This window comes from Caretta caretta, chromosome 6, assembly GCF_965140235.1.
Source record: "Caretta caretta isolate rCarCar2 chromosome 6, rCarCar1.hap1, whole genome shotgun sequence".
Taxonomy (NCBI): domain Eukaryota; kingdom Metazoa; phylum Chordata; order Testudines; family Cheloniidae; genus Caretta; species Caretta caretta.
In genome coordinates, this window is record NC_134211.1 from 87567590 (window position 1) to 87586357 (window position 18768).

An 18768-nucleotide genomic window follows, 5' to 3' on the forward strand; every position below is an offset into this window, starting at 1 on the left:
ATAATGAATCAACCATTCCCAGTCTCTATTCAAGCCTAAGTTAATTGTATCCAATTTGCAAATTAATTCCAATTCAGCAGTCTCTCGTTGGAGTCTGTTTTCGAAGTTTTTTTGTTGAAGGATAGTCACTTTGAGATCAGAAATCGAGTGACCAGAGAGATTGAAGTGTTCTCCGACTGGTTTATGAATGTTATAATTCTTGACATCTGATTTGTGTCCATTTATTCTTTTACGTAGAGACTGTCCAGTTTGCCCAATGTACATGGCAGAGGGGCATTGCTGGCACATGATGGCATATATCACATTGGTGGATGTGCAGGTGAATGAGTCTCTGATAGTGTGGCTGATGTTATTAGGCCCTGTGATGGTGTCCCCTGAATAGATATGTGGGCACAGTTGGCAACAGGCTTTGTTGCAAGGATAGGTTCCTGGGTTGGTTGCTGGTGAGTATTCGCTTCCCCCACTGTTCCTCAGACGTTCTTGTTAAACCCTGGATTTGTGCTGGAAATGGCCCACCTTGATTATCATACACATTGTAAAGAGAGTGATCACTTTAGATAAGCTATTACCAGTAGGAGAGTGGGGTGGGGGGAGAGAAAACGTTTTGTAGTGATAAACACCGATTTTTCATGGTCTGTGTGTATAAAAACATCTTCTGTATTTTCCACAGTATGCATCCGATGAAGTGAGCTGTAGCTCACGAAAGCTTATGCTCAAATAAATTGGTTAGTCTCTAAGGTGCCACAAGTACTCCTTTTCTTTTTGCGAATACAGACTAACACGGCTGTTACTCTGAAACCTATAATTTTATTAGTGTTAGGCAGACTGTTAACATGAGCAAGTTCAACACTTTTTAGATTTAGTCTGGTATTTAAATAATAGTACAAGCAGTCTGATGACAAGTCTGCCAAAACAGACTTAATTAACCATCTATTATTTCCAAGGTTCTTATCTGCCTAATTTCAAAAATAAAATACTTCATGCACTAGACAGCAGTTTTGTAATTTAAAATGTTTTAAAAGAAAGAGACTGGATATTTTTAGATGAGTTCACTCCAGATGGCTTGTTAGTGCTATACGGTCTATAAATTTAGAGCAAAAGGGATATCAAATTAAATTGAAAAAATAATCCAAATAATACTGATTCTATATGTGCAAGCAAACTCATTCAAGGGCAGTTAAGTGTACTTCCATTTTATTCACATGCCTGTTAGCAAGAAATATTAGTAGCAGTGTACCATTTTTATTGGCATGCCACACTATGCAACTGGAGTCTGTACTGAGATCACTGGAGCAAAAGCAAAATCGGAGTCAGCCTTTGCAAATTAGGATGCCCTAAAAATACAAGAGAAAATCTCTAGAATATGGGTTTTTTGAGTAGGCAGGGAATGGTTAGGAGGGTTTGGCAGTGGAAGAGAGTAAGGCTGCCCATTACTTCCCCATATTTCTATGCTTCTCTCTTCACCCATCCTCCCTTCTGTCTCCCCAGTTGTCACCCTCACTTTCTCTGTAAGACTTATACCTGCCTGCTCTCAGTTTTTCATCTCCCACTCCCTTTTGTTCCACCACAAATTCTTTGCCACAGTTCAGGGCTTGCTTGTGGCGCAGGGGAGATGAACTGCTGCATGGATCCCAGCCCCAAATCTAGGCCAGGAGTTGCCTGCATTTGGTAGTTGTTCAACAGAGCTACCTGTAGATTTTCCCCCAAAGCTTGGGGGAGTCTGGGTCCAGTGATCCAGCTGGGGCTCATCGGTAATTCTAATTATTCAGTCGAAGTTCCTTAATCCTGACAGACTCCCCATGTAACTAGATGGCCACACTTCACTGACAGCAGCAATAATGAATATACCCAGTGAACATGGTCAACACATACTGAAATTTGTTCTTGTGAAATATTTAATCAATAATGCCTAGCAACTGAGGAATTATGGTCTGACAACGTACTCGATCTTGTAAGGGATGTGTCAGCTTCCAACTATAAAAAGACTGTAAATTATACAAACATATGCCATGTGTGACAGTCTGTACCCCTATATTCACCCTTTCTACAAGACTATGATAAATTTTGTACAAAGTATACCTTGTGAGGTATCATTTGACAACTCAATCTGCTGAACATCATTGTCCTGATAAAATGTGTGGTAACAGCGTATGTGAAGTTATAAAATTCTACCGTATAAGACATGTTCCAAGTCTGGGGAAGCAGCTTCAAACCAGTTCCTCAGGGACAAAAGGCTAGCGAGCTCCTCAACCAGGTGTCAGCATAATCAAATGGACTACCACCTGGTTAAACGGCCATTCTTTCTCAGACAGAAGGGTGTGAGCGAGAAATTTACATCTTGGCAAAGGAACAGCTGGTGGTTTCCATGCAAACAGACTTTCTGTCTCCTGAACCTCAGATATTCAGATAGGAAAATATAAGAAGCAAGAACAGAGGACACAAATCATCTCTCCCTTCATCTCTACTCACGGCATCAATAACACTTGAAAGACAAAGGAAGCATCATTGGACTGGGGGGAGATCCTGTCTGAAAGAGTCAGCCAGTAAAACTCCTAGAACATGAGGTGAGAGAGACCCTTTTGCTTTAAGTTGACTTTGCTTGTTAAGATAGATATTTAGTTTGCATTTTACCTCTTATTTCTTTGTAACCAATTCTGACTTTTATGGCACACTACTTCTAATCACCAAAAATCTATCTTTCTGTAGGTAATAAACTTGTTTTACCTAAATCAGTGCATGCTTGGATTGTAGCATTTTGGAAACTTAATTTGAAATAACAAGATTTATGCATATCATTTTCTATTAATAGAATGACAGACTTTCTATGAGTTTGTATTGTCCAGGAGGGTACTGGGCAGTAGAAAATGCACATTTCTGGGGACAAATCTGGGAATTTGCTGGTGTCACTCTGTAATATAATTCAGGAGTGGCTGGCTAGAGCACTCATACAGTATAGGTGGGGGTAATTTACATGCTAGAGGCTATGTGTGGGCAGGTCAGGAGTGGTTGCTCGCACAGCAAAGCAGTGTAAAAGGCACCTCAGGTGTATCTCCATCATAGGTGCTGGAACTAGGGGTGCTGGAAGTGCTGCTGCACCCCCTGGCTTGAAGTGGTTTCCATCATATACATAGTTTACAGTTTGGTTCAATGGCTCTGAGCACCCCCACTATACACATTGTTCCAGCACCCCTGATCTCCGCTGAAATGAATAGAATTACTGGTATAAAAATAAATATCAAGCCCCTTATGCACTTTCACAAAAGTGGAGGTCAGCTATTATACTTTTACTCTCAACCCCAAAATGTCTGTGGCTTGAGGGGAAAAATACCCAGTGGAAACCCTGGAGTTGGGAATTAACATCCACCCCTGGTTCCCCAAAGTCTGGCTTGTAAAAATCCTCATGGCAAGTTCTAAGATGCCTGTAGCAATGGAGGTTTTTGTCTGAGACAGTGTTTGGGGAGGGAGAGATGACACGTACAGAGCCAGGCTTAGCATCTTTGGGTGGACTTGCTAAATAAAAAATTATTCAAGAGGCCCATTAAAATATTTTGTTAGGCAGTATGGCAGTTTGATATGCATTTATATTCCATGTAACACTTCAAATACTTGTTGTACTTAGTTGCTAGTTGATAAGGTGTCAAGGTTCCTCCCCCACTCTGAACTCTAGGGTATAGATGTGGGGACCTGCATGAAAAACCTCCTAAGCTTATCTTTACCAGCTTAGGTCAAAACTTCCCCAAGGTACAAAATATTCCACCCTTTGTCCTTGGATTGACCGCTACCACCACCAAACTAATACTGGTTACTGGGGAAGAGCTGTTTGGATGCGTCTGTCCCCCCAAAATACTTCCCAAAACCTTGCACCCCACTTCCTGGACAAGGTTTGGTAAAAAGCCTCACTAATTTGCCTAGGTGACTACAGACCCAAACCCTTGGATCTGAGAACAATGAGAAAGCATTCAGTTTTCTTACAAGAAGACTTTTAATAAAATAGAAATAAATAGAAATAAAGAAATCCCCCCTGTAAAATCAGGATGGTAGATACCTTACAGGGTAATTAGATTCAAAACATAGAGAACCCCTCTAGGCAAAACCTTAAGTTACAAAAAAGATACACAGACAGAAATAGTTATTCTATTCAGCACAGTTCTTTTCTCAGCCATTTAAAGAAATCATAATCTAACATGTACCTAGCTAGATTACTTACTAAAAGTTCTAAGACTCCATTCCTGGTCTATCCCCGGCCAAGACAGAATATAGACAGACCCACAGACCCTTTGTTTCTCTCCCTCCTCCCAGCTTTTGAAAGTATCTTGTCACCTCATTGGTCATTTTGGTCAGGTGCCAGCGAGGTTACCTTTAGCTTCTTAACCCTTTACAGGTGAGAGGAGTTTTTCTCTGGCCAGGAGGGATTTTAAAGGGGTTTACCCTTCCCTTTATATTTATGACACGCCCCCCAAATCTCAGCTAGGGTGAAACACTGGCTGGGATTTCTTCCTGGAGCTCTAGGAAAAACAGAGTTAATAAGACGCATGCATCTCTAAATATACTACCAAGTACATAAAGACTAACAATATTTTCTACATCTCAAGGACGATTTTAACCAGTTGATTCTGGGAAACTTTCACGGGAGAGTGCATCAGCCACTTTCTTAGAAGCTCCTGAGATGTGTTGGATGTCTAAATCAAAATCTTGGAGAGCTAAACTCCACCGAAGAAGTTTTTTGTTAGTTTCTTTGACGGTGTGAAGCCACTTCAGTGCAGCATGGTCGGTTTGCAGGTGGAAACGCCGTCCCCAAACATATGGGCGTAGCTTTTCCAGAGCGTAGACAATGGCGTAACATTCTTTTTCAGTGACTGACCAGTTGCTTTCCCTCTCAGACAGTTTTTTGCTGAGAAACACTACTGATTTAACTGGGAATTGGTCCTGCTTCGAGCAGGGGGTTGGACTAGATGACCTTCTGGGGTCCCTTCCAACCCTTATATTCTATGATTCTATGATTCTATGATAGGGTGGAATTCTTGATCAGGTCCTTTCTGCATTAAAACTGCTCCCACACCATGCTCGGACGCATCTGTGGTTACTAGGAACGGTTTGTCAAAGTCTGGGGTCCTTAGTACAGGGTCAGATATGAGTGTCGCTTTAAGCTTGTTAAAGGCCTTCTGACACTTTTCGGTCCACTGAACAGCATTTGGCTGTTTCTTTTTGGTTAGGTCTGTCAGTGGGCCGGCGATTTGGCTGTCGTGCAGTACAAATCGTCTGTAATAACCGGCCAAGCCTAAGAAGGATTGAACCTGTTTCTTTGACTTTGGGACAGGCCACTTTTGGATAGCATCCACTTTGGCCTGTAGGGGGCTGATAGTTCCTTGACCCACCTGGTGTCCAAGGTAAGTCACTCTGTTTAGGCCTATTTGACACTTCTTAGCCTTAACAGTTAGTCCTGCCTCCCTTATGCACTCAAGGACTTTTTGTAGATGTTCCAGGTGGTCTGCCCAGGAATCCGAAAATATGGCCACATCGTCAAGGTAGGCGACTGCATATTCTCCTAATCCCGCTAGGAGACCATCTACAAGTCTTTGGAAAGTGGCGGGTGCATTTCGCAGCCCGAAAGGGAGTACATTAAATTCATACAGCCCGAGATGTATGGTGAAGGCTGACCTTTCCTTGGCAGATTCATCTAGCGGTACCTGCCAGTACCCCTTGGTTAAGTCCAAGGTAGAGATGAACTGGGCCCGTCCCAGTTTCTCTAATAGTTCATCTGTGCGTGGCATTGGATAGTTGTCTGGGCGAGTTACAGCATTTAGCTTATGGTAGTCCACGCAAAAACGTATTTCCCCATCTGGTTTGGGAATTAGAACCACTGGAGATGCCCATGCACTTTCAGAGGGGCGGATTACACCGATCTGTAACATATCCTGGATCTCCCGTTCTATAGCAGTTTTAGCTTGAGGAGACACCCGGTAAGGTTGGACTCTAATTGGGTAAGCATTACCTGTGTCAATGGAGTGGTATGCCCGTTCAGTCAGTCCTGGGGTGGCTGAGAACGTTGGCGCATAGCTAGTGCACAGCTCCTTGATCTGCTGTCGCTGCATACGCCCAAGGGTCATGGAGAGGTTCACCTCTTCCACACCACCAGCACATTTCCCTTCGTAGTAGACACCTTCAGGCCACTCAGCGTCGTCTCCTCCCTGGGCTGTAAACTGACAAACCTTTAATTCTCTGGAATAAAAGGGCTTTAGAGAATTAATATGGTACACCTTAGGCTTTCAGTTGGAGGTGGGGAATGCTATGAGATAATTAACAGCTCCCAGGCGCTCCTGGACCGTGAATGGCCCTTCCCACGATGCTTCCATTTTATGGGCCTGGAGCGCCTTTAAGACCATGACTTGGTCTCCTACTTTGAAGGAACGCTCTCTGGCATGTTTATCATACCAGGCTTTTTGCTCTTTTTGAGCATCCTGTAAGTTTTCTCTAGCAAGGGCTAAAGAGGTTCGGAGGGTGTTTTGTAGGTTGGTTACAAAGTCCAGAATGTTAGTTCCTGGAGAAGGTGTAAATCCCTCCCATTGCTGCTTCACCAACTGCAATGGCCCCTTAACCTCACGGCCATATACAAGTTCAAATGGGGAAAACCCTAAACTGGGATGTGGTACAGCTCTGTAGGCAAAGAGCAACTGCTGCAACACTAGTTCCCAATCACTGGAGTGCTCATTTACGAATTTACGTATCATGGCCCCCAAAGTTCCATTAAACTTCTCCACCATGCCATTTGTTTGATGGTGGTAAGGAGTGGCAACCAAGTGATTTACCCCATGAGCTTCCCAAAGGTTTTTCATAGTTCCTGCCAGGAAATTAGTCCCTGCATCTGTGAGGATGTCGGAGGGCCAACCTACCCTGGCAAAAATGTCTGCTAGTGCCTGGCACACACTTTTAGCCCTGGTGTTGCTTAGAGCTACTGCTTCCGGCCATTGGGTGGCAAAATCCATGAAAGTCAGTATGTACTGATTTCCTCTGGCTGTCTTTTTTGGAAAAGGACCCAGAATATCCACAGCTACTCGCTGAAATGGAATTTCAATGATGGGGAGTGGCTGGAGAGGGGCTCTGACCTGGTCTTGGGGTTTTCCCACTCTTTGGCACACCTCACAAGACTGGACATAGGTAGAAACATCCTTGCCCATTCCCTCCCAGTGGAATGACCCCCTCAAACGGTCCTTGGTTCTGTTCACCCCAGCATGGCCACTAGGGTGATCGTGGGCTAAGCTCAAGAGCTTGGCCCCGTTTTTAGTTGGAACTACCAACTGTCTCTGAGGATGCCAGTCTTCCTGGTGTCCCCCAGAAAGAGTTTCCTTGTATAAAAGTCCTCTTTCTACAACAAACCTGGATCGATTAGAAGAGCTGAGAGGCAGTGGGTTGCTCCGTGCCGCCGTCCAAGCTCTCTGGAGGCTTTCATCTGCTTCCTGTTCGGTCTGGAACTGTTCCCTTGATGTTGGAGACATCAGTTCCTCATGGGATTGTGGACCTAGGCTTGGTCCCTCTGGAAGCGATATAGGGGATGGAGCTGTTTCTGTTGACTGTGAACCGCTCTCCGCTGGTGCACTATGTTGGGATTCAGGCTCTGGCTGAGCCTCTTGTGTAGGCTTATCAGCTGCTGCCAGTTCAGGTTCGGTGGGGCCCTCTGGTGTTGAGGTTGCAAGTACTGGATTCAATGCTGACACTGGGTCTGGTGTTGGTTGTTCGGCTGGTTCCGGTTCTGGGACTGGTTCCGTCTGGGTCTCTGGGACTGGATCCACTACTGCTGTTGCAGACATTGGCCTGGGGTCCGGGTCCATCACCTCTGACCGGGTCCTGATAGAAGTTTCCGGAACAGAGCTAGGCCTCACGGCTTGTTTAGCCTGGCTGCGGGTGACCGTTCCCACCCTCTTGGCCTGCTTCACATGATTGGCCAAGTCTTCCCCCAACAGCATGGGGATGGGATAATCATCATAGACTGCAAAAGTCCACATTCCTGACCAGCCCTTGTACTGGACAGGCAACTTGGCTGTAGGCAAATTGAAAGAGTTGGACTTGAAGGGCTGAATCATCACTTGGATCTCTGGGTTGATTAAATTGGGGTCCACTAAGGAAGCATGGATAGCTGACACTTGTGCTCCGGTGTCCCTCCATGCGGTGACCTTCTTCCCGCCCACACTCACAGTTTCCCTCCGCTCCAAGGGTATCTGGGCCTGCGGACCTCTGGTGTGATTCCGGTGCAATGAACTGTAATCTGTTGGGGTTCTTGGGGCAGTTGGCCTTTACATGCCCCAGCTCGTTACATTTAAAACATCGTCCAGCTGACGGGTCACTGGGGCGAGGTGGGTTGCTGGAGAATGGGGTGGTGGGACAATAAGGGGTCTGGAGGGTTCTTTGGGAGGTAGGTGGGGCCTTGGGCGGCCCCCGGTAATAGGGTGTGGTCTGGGGTGGTCCCTTCTGGTCTCCGCTCCAACTGCGACCAGTTTTCTTCTTCTCTGCCACCAGTTTTCTTCTTCTCTGCCACCTCCACCCATCTGGCTCCAATCTCTCCTGCCTTGATTACAGTTTTGGGTTTCCCATCTAGGATGTATCTTTCTATTTCCTCAGGAACACCCTCTAAGAATTGTTCCATTTGCATTAGGAAGGGCAAATTTTCTGGAGATTCAACACTTGCTCCTGATATCCAGGCATCCCAATGTTTCACAATGTGGTAGGCATGTCGGGTAAATGACATGTCTGGTTTCCACCTTAGGGCTCTGAACCTCTGACGAGACTGCTCGGGTGTTATCCCCATTCTGACTCTCACCTTGGATTTAAACAGTTCATACTTGTTCATGTGTTCTTTAGGCATTTCAGCTGCCACCTCAGCTAAGGGTCCACTGAGCTGCGGCCTCAGCTCTACCATGTATTGGTCAGTAGAGATGTTGTACCCAAGGCAGGCCCTTTTGAAGTTTTCTAGGAAGGCCTCAGTATCATCGCCTGCCTTGTAGGTGGGGAACTTTCTGGGATGGGAAGTGGTACTTGGAGAAGGATTACTAGGGTTTGTTGGGATATTCTGCTGAGCCTTTATCTTCTCCATCTCCTCCACATACTTCCTCTCTTTTTCCTTCTCCTCCAGTTCTTTGTCCCTTGCTTCCATGCTCTCCTGTGAACAGCCGCTTGGTGTTGTTCTGCCTCTCTCGCTGCCTCCCTTTCTTGTTCCTTCTTCAGCCGCATGAGTTCTATCTGTCTTTCATGTTCCCTTTGTCTTTCCGCAGCCTGAAATCTGGCTAATTCCAGCTTGTGTCGAGCATGGATTTTGTCATTCTAACCTCTCTGTTTTAACTAACTTTACACCCAAGGTTTAGAAATAAACAAAACTAGGCTGTAAAATTTTGCTGTGCTGGAATAGAATACCTATTCTCTGATAGTGATTGTCAGCCTACAGAAAAAGACAACTCCCTTGTCTCTGCTCTGGGCCCAAATCAAAGCAAAAAACCTCCAACAACTTGGAAACCTGCTTACCAGCCGCCCAAAGGAAAAAAAATTTCCTTTTCAAACCTGTGCTCCTTGTATAACAAAAAAATAAAAATCCTAAAAAAAAAACCCTGCCACTTTTGTCTCCAGGCAAATGGGTAGAACACCCCCCTCCCTATTTACTTTTAGGGAAAAAAAAAAACTCTGGGTTGGAAGACTGAATTTCCCTGCAGGAGTTAAGTACCCTGCCTCCAGGCAAAGAAAACCTACAATTCACAAAGATCCCCTTTTGTGTCAGCTCTGGCTCCAAAGCAGAGAGAAAACAAGCTGCTTTTCCAGCAACTCCAAAGGAAAAAAAATTTCCTTTTTAAAATCTGTATTTCTAGTTCAAAAAAATCTCAACTGGATCTCAAAATGATTTCAGGTTAATCCCACCACTATGCCACCATGTCAAGGTTCCTCCCCCACTCTGAACTCTAGGGTACAGATGTGGGGACCTGCATGAAAAACCTCCTAAGCTTATCTTTACCAGCTTAGGTCAAAACTTCCCCAAGGTACAAAATATTCCACCCGTTGTCCTTGGATTGGCCGCTACCACCACCAAACTAATATTGGTTACTGGGGAAGAGCTGTTTGGATGCGTCTTTCCCCCCAAAATACTTCCCAAAACCTTGCACCCCACTTCCTGGACAAGGTTTGGTAAAAAGCCCCACCAATTTGCCTAGGTGACTACAGACCCAGACCCTTGGATCTTAAGAACAATGAACAATCCTCCCAACACTTGCACCCCCCCTTTCCTGGGAAATGTTGGATAAAAAGCCTCACCAATTTGCATAGGTGACCACAGACCCAAACCCTTGGATCTGAGAACAATGAAAAAGCATTCAGTTTTCTTACAAGAAGACTTTTAATAAAATAGAAGTAAATAGAAATAAAGAAATCCCCCCTGTAAAATCAGGATGGTAGATACCTTACAGGGTAATTAGATTCAAAACATAGAGAACCCCTCTAGGCAAAACCTTAAGTTACAAAAAAGATACACAGACAGAAATAGTTATTCTATTCAGCACAGTTCTTTTCTCAGCCATTTAAAGAAATCATAATCTAACACGTACCTAGCTAGATTACTTACTAAAAGTTCTAAGATTCCATTCCTGGTCTATCCCCGGCCAAGACAGAATATAGACAGACCCACAGACCCTTTGTTTCTCTCCCTCCTCCCAGCTTTTGAAAGTATCTTGTCTCCTCATTGGTCATTTTGGTCAGGTGCCAGCGAGGTTACCTTTAGCTTCTTAACCCTTTACAGGTGAGAGGAACTTTCCCTTGGCCAGGAGGGATTTCAAAGGGGTTTACCCTTCCCTTTATATTTATGACATAAGGAATGTTGATTGGCAGCCAGCATCTCAGTGATTGTCCTGGTTGCTAATAGCTTTAACACATTGAAAAATTGTCTCCTATTGGTGAACAACCTACTGTTACGAATTCAAAAGCAAGTAGTGACAAAACACATTAGCATGTTAATAGGACTTTGCACCCTTAGGTTCTGGCTCTTCAGATATTAAGAACGCCTTAGATATTCAGACACTGACAGGATTCATTACCATGGAAATGCTACCTGAAAATATACAGCCATTGTGTATGAGGCTTTAAAGTCAGCTGTAATGATACAACATTTTAAAAGTAGACATGAACTTTGCAGCTAAACAAACTCTATCATGACTCTCTCACCAAAAAAGGTCGGTCCAAAGAAAGATATTCCCTCACCCAGCTTGTCTGTCTAATATCCTGGGACCAATATGGCTACAACACTGCATACCAACTATATCTGTAATTTAATTTGCTTCGTGAGTTTTGGGTGCCTCAATTTTGGGCTGCTTACTCTAAAACTTATCTTGAGATGTCTTTTTAAAAGGGCCTGATTTCCAGAAAGTACTGAATACCCACCCTCTGAAAATTAGGCTCCTGCAAAGTGTGTGAGGTTGGTCATCCCAAAAAAATATCAAGGCCAATGAGAAAGGGGTTTACAAAACAGATCGGCATTAACAACTTGATTTGTATCAACAAACAAGAGCAATCAGAGAAACAGTGAAACAAAGAGGTCATCGTTGCTTTTGAAGAATTGGTATTATATGTTCTCGTTGGATAACATGAAAGGTGGCAAACCAGCAGTGACACTCTGCATCAGCTGCAGTGGTAATTAAGGGTCATGTCATATGGTGACTAGGCTGGGTGAGAACTGCAAACCTGTCTGGTTCTGGCACTCATAATGTGAACAAGTCAACACTCTTGAGGCCAGTTAGGCATAGTGTATTTCTGGTGCACAAAAGGGAGAGGTTGTACAAGATAATACAAACAAATGATCGGCCATGTAGAGCAGTATATGCCGTGAGGACATAAAGAGAAACTAGGGACAGCAATTGTGATAAGCCCTTGAGCAGTGTGCACCAGGTAAGGTAAGGGCTTTTGCACAGTCCTCACTCACCCTGTGATCTCATACAAGGCCAGTCAGAGTCTTGTCCTTGCAGTATAAATGCTGTCCTGACAATGTTTTATATTTTAAATGGAAGATTGCAATATTATTTTCTCACATGCAACATCTCTGCTGTTTCAATCCTGAACAGAAATGGATAGGGGAGCTCAATGTTTAGAAGGTTTTGTGATGTGGATTAGGGTAGAGTGAAAAGTAGAAAGACATTCTTTGTGAAAACCATTCAGGTGCAAATTTTAGTTCAACCCTCTGCATGACCCTTTTGTGTTCAGTTTCCCAAGAACATTTGAAAATTCAAGCTTTAATAGGTTTCAGAGTAACAGCCGTGTTAGTCTGTATTCGCAAAAAGAAAAGGAGTACTTGTGGCACCTTAGAGACTAACCAATTTATTTGAGCATGAGCTTTCGTGAGCTACAGCTCACTTCATCGGATGCATACCGTGGAAACTGCAGCAGACTTTATATATACACAGAGAATATGAAACAATACCTCCTCCCACCCCACTGTCCTGCTGGTAATAGCTTATCTAAAGTGATCATCAGGTGGGCCATTTCCAGCACAAATCCAGGTTTTCTCACCCTCCACCCCCCCACACAAATTCACTCTCCTGCTGGTGCTAGCCCATCCAAAGTGACAACTCTTTACATAATCAAGTTGGGCTATTTCCTGCACAAATCCAGGTTTTCTCACATCCCCCCCACCCCCATACACACACAAACTCACTCTCCTGCTGGTAATAGCTCATCCAAACTGACCACTCTCCAAGTTTAAATCCAAGTTAAACCAGAACATCTGGGGGGGGGGAGGTAGGAAAAAACAAGAGGAAACAGGCTACCTTGCATAATGACTTAGCCACTCCCAGTCTCTATTTAAGCCTAAATTAATAGTATCCAATTTGCAAATGAATTCCAATTCAGCAGTTTCTCGCTGGAGTCTGGATTTGAAGTTTTTTTGTTTTAAGATAGCGACCTTCATGTCTGTGATTGCGTGACCAGAGAGATTGAAGTGTTCTCCGACTGGTTTATGAATGTTATAATTCTTGACATCTGATTTGTGTCCATTTATTCTTTTACATAGAGACTGTCCAGTTTGACCAATGTACATGGCAGAGGGGCATTGCTGGCACATGATGGCATATATCACATTGGTGGATGTGCAGGTGAACGAGCCTCTGATAGTGTGGCTGATGTTATTAGGCCCTGTGATGGTGTCCCCTGAATAGATATGTGGGCACAATTGGCAACGGGCTTTGTTGCAAGGATAAGTTCCTGGGTTAGTGGTTCTGTTGTGTGGTATGCGGTTGTTGGTGAGTATTTGCTTCAGGTTGCGGGGCTATCTGTAGGCAAGGACTGGCCTGTCTCCCAAGACTTGTGAGAGTGTTGGGTCATCTTTTAGGATAGGTTGTAGATCCTTAATAATGCGTTGGAGGGGTTTTAGTTGGGGGCTGAAGGTGACCGCTAGTGGCATTCTGTTATTTTCTTTGTTAGGCCTGTCCTGTAGTAGGTAACTTCTGGGAACTCTTCTGGCTCTATCAATCTGTTTCTTTACTTCTGCAGGTGGGTATTGTAGTTGTAAGAAAGCTTGACAGAGATCTTGTAGGTGTTTGTCTCTGTCTGAGGAGTTGGAGCAAATGCGGTTGTATCGCAGAGCTTGGCTGTAGACGATGGATCGTGTGGTGTGGTCAGGGTGAAAGCTGGAGGCATGCAGGTAGGAATAGCGGTCAGTAGGTTTCCGGTATAGGGTGGTGTTTATGTGACCATTGTTTATTAGCACTGTAGTGTCCAGGAAGTGGATCTCTTGTGTGGACTGGACCAGGCTGAGGTTGGTGGTGGGATTGAAATTGTTGAAATCATGGTGGAATTCCTCAAGGGCTTCTTTTCCATGGGTCCAGATGATGAAGATGCCATCAATATAGTGCAAGTAGAGTAGGGGCTTTAGGGGACGAGAGCTGAGGAAGCGTTGTTCTAAATCAGCCATAAAAATGTTGGCATACTGTGGGGCCATGCGGGTACCCATAGCAGTGCCGCTGATCTGAAGGTATACATTGTCCCCAAATGTGAAATAGTTATGGGTAAGGACAAAGTCACAAAGTTCAGCCACCAGGTTAGCCGTGACATTATCGGGGATAGTGTTCTTGACGGCTTGTAGTCCATCTTTGTGTGGAATGTTGGTGTAGAGGGCTTCTACATCCATAGTAGCCAGGATGGTGTTATCAGGAAGATCACCGATGGATTGAAGTTTCCTCAGGAAGTCAGTGGTGTCTCGAAGGTAGCTGGGAGTGCTGGTAGCGTAGAGCCTGAGGAGGGAGTCTACATAGCCAGACAATCCTGCTGTCAGGGTGCCAATGCCTGAGATGATGGGGCGCCCAGGATTTCCAGGTTTATGGATCTTGGGTAGTAGATAGAATATCCCAGGTCGGGGTTCCAGGGGTGTGTCTGTGCGGATTTGATCTTGTGCTTTTTCAGGAAGTTTCTTGAGCAAATGCTGTAGTTGCTTTTGGTAACTCTCAGTGGGATCATAGGGTAATGGCTTGTAGAAACTCGTGTTGGAGAGCTGCCGAGCAGCCTCTTGTTCATATTCCGACCTATTCATGATGACAACAGCACCTCCTTTGTCAGCCTTCTTGATTATGATGTCAGAGTTGTTTCTGAGGCTGTGGATGGCATTGCGTTCCGCATGGCTGAGGTTATGGGGCAAGTGATGCTGCTTTTCCACAATTTCAGCCCGTGCACGTCGGCGGAAGCACTCTATGTAGAAGTCCAGTCTGCTGTTTCGACCTTCAGGAGGAGTCCATCTAGAATCCCTCTTTCTGTAGTGTTGGTAGGGAGACCTCTGTGGATTAGTATGTTGTTCAGAGGTATTTTGGAAATATTCCTTGAGTCGGAGACGTCGAAAATAGGATTCTAGGTCACCACAGAACTGTATCATGTTCGTGGGGGTGGAGGGGCAGAAGGAGAGGCCCCGAGATAGAACAGCTGCTTCTGCTGGGCTGAGAGTATAGTTGGATAGGTTAACAATATTGCTAGGTGGGTTGAGGGAACCATTGCTGTGGCCCCTTGTAGCATGTAGTAGTTTAGAAAGTTTAGTGTCCTTTTTCTTTTGTAGAGAAGCAACGTGTGCATTGTAAATGGCTTGTCTAGTTTTAGTAAAATCCAGCCACGAGGAAGTTTGTGTGGAAGGTTGTTTTCTCAGCTACATCCTCCACCCTGAAGAGTTGGCCATGGACCCACAGAAAGTAACAGCCATCACTGACTGGTCAGCACCGAGGGACACCTGGGCCGGGAGGAGGTACAACACTTTTTGGGCTTCACCAATTTGTATAGACAGTTCATCAAGAGTTTCTTAGGGATGGTCAACCGCAATCACAACCCTCCTGCAGCCAGGAGCCCATTTTTCCGTGAGTCTAGAGGTACTAGTGGCTTTTGAATGCTGAAAGCAGAAATTCATCACAGCCCTAATTTTTGTTCATCCCAACCTGGGCCGGCCATTTACACTAGAAGAAGTTGCCTGCGACTTCATGCTGGAAGCAGTCCTCTCCCAACCAGCAACCTACAATGGTCAGCTTCACTCTTGCACTTTTTATTCACACAAGCTCACCCTAGAAGAGCAAAACTATGACATCCTCAATAAAGAGCTACTGGCCATCAAAGCAGCCTTTGAGGAATGGTGACATCTCCTGGAGGGCACCTGGTTCCCAATCCAAGTCCTCACCAACCACAAAAATGGCTTGGCATCTAAATCAGCAACATGCCTGCTGGTCCCTCTTCTTCACATGATTCAACTTCGTGGTGACCTACCATTCCAGGACCAGGACTGGGAAGACAGATGCATTATCCCGCAAGGGGGAGTATTGTAACTCTGACCAAGAGATTCCATCCATAATCATCAAACTGTCAAATTTCATCTCTAGTACCACTCTCCATGACCTGTTACCCTCCATATGTTCCCTGCTGTCCAACAATCCCTTTGCAGTTCAGATACATTAAGCTCTAGACAACAGCAGTGCCCAGACTGCCTTGATCTGCATCTGTGATGGAATTCTGTGTTTGAAAGGGCACATCTACGTACCTGATGGCCAACCCAGGTTGCAAGTCCTCAGAATCTCCCATGATGTTCCTCTGGTGGGTCACTTTGGTCGATTCAAGATCCAGACCATGGCATTGAGGAGTTTCTGGTGGCCAGCCCTCTATGCTTCAGTAGCAACCTACATCCAGTCTTGTGATCTCTGCACCCTGACCAAAACCCCCCATGCAAAATCACTCTGTCTCCTTCAGTTGCCCAGTCCCCCTCAGCCTTGGACCATCATGTCAATTGACTTCATTGTGGAGCTACAACCCTCCCAAGGGTACACCATGATTCTAGTGGTAGTTGATCACTGGAGGAAGATGGTGCATTTTATACCATGTTGCAGCCTCCTCACCACCCAGGAAACAGCCTGTTTGAAGACAGCATCTTTCATATTCATGGGTTGACAAGCATAGTACCTGACCAGGGGTCCCAGTTCATTTCCCACTTTTGGTAGGAATTTCTGTGCTTCTTGGGCATTGAACCTTCTACCTCAACCACTTACCATTCTAGTACCAATGGTCAGGGACAGAAAGTCAATCAGCTCCTGGTGCAATACCTATGCTGTTACCTAAATTATCACCAAGATGATTGGCTGGCATTAATTCCCCATGCAGAATTCACCTATAGCAACTCCACATATACTGGGAACCAACAGATCCCTTTCTTTAAAAAAGGGAAGAAGGAGAATCCAGGGACTACAGACTGGTCAGCCTCACCTCAGTTCCTGGAAAAATCATGGAGCAGGTCCTCAAGGAATCCATTTGGAAGCACTTGGAGGAGAGGAAGGTGATCAGGAACAGCCAACATGGATTCACCAAGGGCAAGTCATGCCTGACCAAATTGATTGCCTTCTATGATGAGATAACTGGCTTTGTGGACATGGGGAAAGCTGTGGACATGATATACGTTGACTTTAGTAAAGCTTTTGATACAATCTCCGACAGTATTCTTGCCAGCAAGTTAAAAAAGTGTGGATTGGATGAATGGACTATAAGGTGGTGTGATAGACCCAGGCCAGTTGGGTAAAGCAGAGTAGCCCTATTGGGATCCAGGAAGTGGGCAGGCAAAGCTGTCCACCTTTCGATGCTGTGGCTACAACGCCAGCCACGGAGCCAGAGCCCGGCATCACGGAGGGCCCCCTTCACACCCCCCAGATTCCTGAGCTTGACCGAGAGGGGCCATTTCCCAGCGACCTGGCTACTGAGGTCCAGGATCCTGCCTTTGCCCCTCACCCTGACTCTGCTCCCGACCCCTGCCCTGCTCCTACTCTGGATCACCAGGGAGCAATGGTCGACTATCTCCCGGAGGATGTCCAGGACCAGGCACTCGCGAGGATCCAAGGTGCTGAGGAAGGCGGACGCCTGCTGAAAGAAATGCAACCGCTCCGGGCCAGATGTTGGGGCACAGACGTTAACAAGGTTGACCACAAGCCCCTCCATATGGACCCAGAGGTGCAGCAGGTGGCCCAGCACAGCCTCGGCAACCCCCAGCACCTCAGGCCGTAGGTCGGGGGAGAACAGGGTCGCCACTCCAGCCGTACGAACTGTGAGATGGCTAAAGCAGACCCTGTCCCCCCAGTCCAGCTGTCAGCTGTCTTCGTATGGGTCTCCTGCAGGAAAACCACAGAGTACCCCCCCTCCCAAAGGAAGGAGAGCACCTGGCTCCTGCGGAGACACATCCTACAGCCCCAGGTGTTCAACGTTGCAATGGTGAGAGGTGCCAAGAGGAGGGCTGAGGGGGATCCTCGCCAGCGGGGACGCTCGCGGCTCCCAACGGGTCACACAACAATCCGTGACCTACCCCGTAGGTGAGTAAGGAGTCACGGAAGAGGTGGACCCGCTGGTAGGCCACGGCAGCCTGCTTCCCAGTCCTTTTACCCTCCCCCATGAGGGCCCTCGCAGCAGCGTATGGGGGGCCGGGGTCACTAGTCCCCAGCTTTCCCTCCGGGGGGACCACTGACATAGCCCCGTGGCCCACCGAGACAGGCAGGCAAGGGGCGGACCCCCGATGTGGTGCCCGATGGGCTGGCGCCACGCGGCCCCCCTCAAACCCCGGCTCAATTGGGGGCGGTGGAGGGAAGATAGCAGCCCCTGGTGAGACGGGACAGGGAAATACAGAGGTCGCTCCCTGGGGGCTATCCTCTAGGAGTGAGGAGATGACAGCCCCAGGGGCAGCAATGGTATCACGGGAGGTGGAGGGGACAGGGACGGGGTTGGCATCAGGGGCAGGGCAGGGATCCAGAGTAGGAGCAGGACAGGGGTCGGGAGCAGAGTCAGGGAGATGGGCAAAGGCAGGATCCTGGGCCCCGGTAGCCAGGCCACTGGGAAATGGCCCATCTCGGTCAAGCTCAGGAATCTGGGGGGTGGGAAGGGGGCCCTCCGTGATGCCAGGCTCTGGCTCCATGGCCGGCGTAGTAGCCACGGCATCTTCAGTGGGGTCCCCGCCCGGAAAGGAGGTCGGTTGCCCCATGCCCACGAGGGACATCCCATGGGGCTCAGGTCACAGCCGCATGGCACCGGCCGTCGCCTCAGTGGGCTCGGCGGCCGACAGCAGGGTGCCACCCATGGCCAGGCAGATAGAGGAGCCCAGGGAACCCTCGGAGGCGGGAGCAAAAGCAGCAGTTAGGGAGAGGGAGCATGGAGAAGGCAGGGCCGGGGTGAGGTCGCTCAGATCGAGGCCCGCTGGCAGAGGGTCGTCCTCCCCCTGGGTGACTGGGGTCAGACCCAGGGACTCGATCTCCTCGTAGATGG

At 46.7% G+C, this 18768-nt stretch overlaps 1 long non-coding RNA gene across 2 annotated transcripts in view; it reads left to right on the forward strand.

The window, feature by feature from the left end:
* Positions 1 to 2132: 2132 nt before the first annotated feature.
* Positions 2133 to 18768, forward strand: part of LOC142072358 (uncharacterized) — a 30639-nt gene continuing 14003 nt past the window's right edge. For both annotated transcript variants that reach the window (XR_012668756.1, XR_012668755.1), the window contains exon 1: positions 2133 to 2564. This is a non-coding gene — a long non-coding RNA (uncharacterized LOC142072358). The remainder of the gene's footprint in view (positions 2565 to 18768) is intronic.